This window comes from Rhinolophus ferrumequinum, chromosome 15 (assembly GCF_004115265.2).
Source record: "Rhinolophus ferrumequinum isolate MPI-CBG mRhiFer1 chromosome 15, mRhiFer1_v1.p, whole genome shotgun sequence".
Taxonomy (NCBI): domain Eukaryota; kingdom Metazoa; phylum Chordata; class Mammalia; order Chiroptera; family Rhinolophidae; genus Rhinolophus; species Rhinolophus ferrumequinum.
Genome location: NC_046298.1, coordinates 10956195 through 10958759, shown reverse-complemented (window position 1 = coordinate 10958759; position 2565 = coordinate 10956195). Strand labels below are relative to the sequence as shown.

At 39.0% G+C, this 2565-nt stretch overlaps 1 non-coding gene and 1 pseudogene across 1 annotated transcript; both read right to left on the bottom strand.

Moving 5' to 3' along the window:
* Positions 1–348: 348 nt before the first annotated feature.
* Positions 349–422, bottom strand: TRNAT-GGU (transfer RNA threonine (anticodon GGU)). The gene has a single exon. It is a non-coding gene; the product is annotated as a tRNA-Thr (tRNA).
* A 66-nt stretch (positions 423–488) lies between these two features.
* Positions 489–1129, bottom strand: LOC117034758 (60S ribosomal protein L12-like; annotated as a pseudogene).
* Between the last annotated feature and the right edge of the window lie 1436 nt (positions 1130–2565).

Below are 2565 nucleotides of genomic sequence, written 5' to 3'. Positions count from 1 at the left end.
CGTTGTAAGGCTCCTCAGAGGAAGAGCTATTTCAGTTAATTAATGAACTAATTTTTATAGCATTATTGAGGTATAATTGATAGACTAAAGTACACATATTTAAGGAGCACAACTTGACCAGTGTCGACATATGCATGCACTCAGGAAGCCTTCATCACAATTAACATAATAAATATTTCCATAATATCTAAACGTTTCCTATTTGTAATCCACTCTCCAACTCTGTCCCTAGCCAACCACTAAACTGTTTTTTTGTTTGTTTGTTTGTTTGTTTGCTTTTGTTTTAAGGGAGGAGTGTTTTTGGTTTGGAGGATTTTTCTTTTTTTTTAAGTAGGGCGCAGCTCACAGTGGCCCATGCCGGGATCGAACCGGCAATCTTGGTGCTACCAGCACCACACTCTAACCAACTGAGCTAACCGGCCACGCTGGGGGATTCTTTTAACTGGTATTCAAATGATCCTTTATTGAAATATTTCCCTTAGTCGTTCTTAACTAGCTGGGCATTCAACCGCATCCGAGTTGATGTCATCTGTGACATCATGATGATGGCAGCCATCAAGATTGCAGCCCACAGATTGGGCCGTCCCCAGAATTTCTTTAATGGTTCCAGAGAGTTCTCTGGCTAAAGATCAGTACCACATGTGTCAGGCAATGCTGACAATCTCATCAACAGTGCTATTTCCGCTATGTTTACTGTTTTTCTGCTTCTTTCTGTCTCTGGGTGGCTCCTTTGGGAGGACTGATAATCGGGGCAGAGGCAGCGCCTGAGTCTGAGCCCTTCTGTTCTGAAGGGTCATGTCCGCTATAATCCTTAGACCCGTCCAGTCACTGGTTGTTTTGGTGACATCACCACCAAACATTTTTGGAGATAGACTCAGGAGACAGATCTCGGTGACCAGGGCAGATGTTGCACCGATTTTCCCGCTAAGACACCTGAGGTACATAACTTTGATCTTGTTCGGCTGAACTTGAGTGATATGTTGGAAGCAGCTGGTGCCAAATGAACCAGGATGCACGAAGACCAAAGAAAGTTGTACCTTGGCCCCTCTAAGACAAAAGCTGAAAGGTGGTTTTTGCTACTATACACTTGTTTGTATTTTCTAGAATCTTCTAGAAGAAATGATATCATATAGTATGTGTTCTTTTTTTTTTTTGGTCTGGCTTATGTAATTCAACATAAATAATTTTGAGATTCATCCATGTTGTTGCATGTGTCACTAGCTTTTTCCTTTTTTTGTCTAAGTTTATTATAAGGAAATTTTTTTAAATTAACATTACCAATTTGCTAGTTTATTCAGTATCCAGAATTGAAATGAAATATTCACAGATTTTCTGGATTTTGTTTTTACTATATTTCTAACGCATTTAGGGCTTTGCAAAAAATTAAATGCTCTTCTTTCTTCACTTGGCAGGAGAGGCTCAAAAAAAAAGTAGGTCTTAACACCCTAGACTCCTGAGGATGTGTTGCTTTCTTTTCTTTTTTTTTTTTTTTGTTGTTGTTGTTGCCCTCTTTTTGTTCAGGAAGAGAAAAAGCAAGAAGAGAAAAAGGTCTATGATGGGGTAGGAAACACAGATCTAGAAACAGAACTCTAATCCGTTTTTCCAAGGCTCCACACAGATACTGCCTTCACTACAAAACTTCCTTAGATCGCCCCTTAACAATCTCAGCACTCTTTTCTCACTTTAATAACCAACTCTTTTCACTCTCCCAAAAAAAAAAGAGCAAGGCCATGCCTGGCAGAAGAGTTTTGATTGCACTCCTTCCTGTAATCCCAGTTTATAATAACCTTTTCCATGAGTACAGGAGATATTTTGAATCAGAAATCCTTTTTTCTGAGACTCAGACTCTCAGGTAGCTGAGTTCCAGATCTGTCTCTGACATTCACTTAAAGTGTGACTTTCCCCCTCTGGATATGTGAACTGGATCCCCGTCCAGATACTATACTCCCTGTCCATAATTCTACGGGTGAAACGGGCTTTCACCTTGCTAACAAATCATAGGACATATATTCAAAACCATGGGTTTATTTTTAGATTCATAACAAAGTACTTGCTAAGTAGTACCCTGATAAAGACACCCACATTCTCTGACTCAGTGCCTCTCCTCTGTAAAGCAGTATGGAATGTAAACAGTATTTCCCCAAATGAACCAGCTACCCAGTGAGGGTCAAATTATCTTCACCAACAGTTTGAAGACATTTCTAAGAGTTCACTTGGGGCAAGGTTCCGAGACAGAAACTCTAATAATAGTGACATTTTGCTAGAGAAGATATCTTTAGCCAAAATTGGGAAATGCTTGTTGTAACTATGAATGCTGGTGTGTATTTTAAACTATTGAGTATTAAGTAATTGTTTTTTAGAGTTATTGTGGTTGTAGATCATTAGAAGGAGTGCAAGTGTTTAAGCGAGGGGCAAAGTGATGTTCGCCCTACATTTTACAATTGCTACAAGTTCTACCGTGTTTCCCTAAAAATAAGACCTAGCCAGACAATCAGTTCTAATGAGTCTTTTGGAGCTTTGGAGCAAAAATTAATATAAGACCCAGTATTACATTATATTATATTA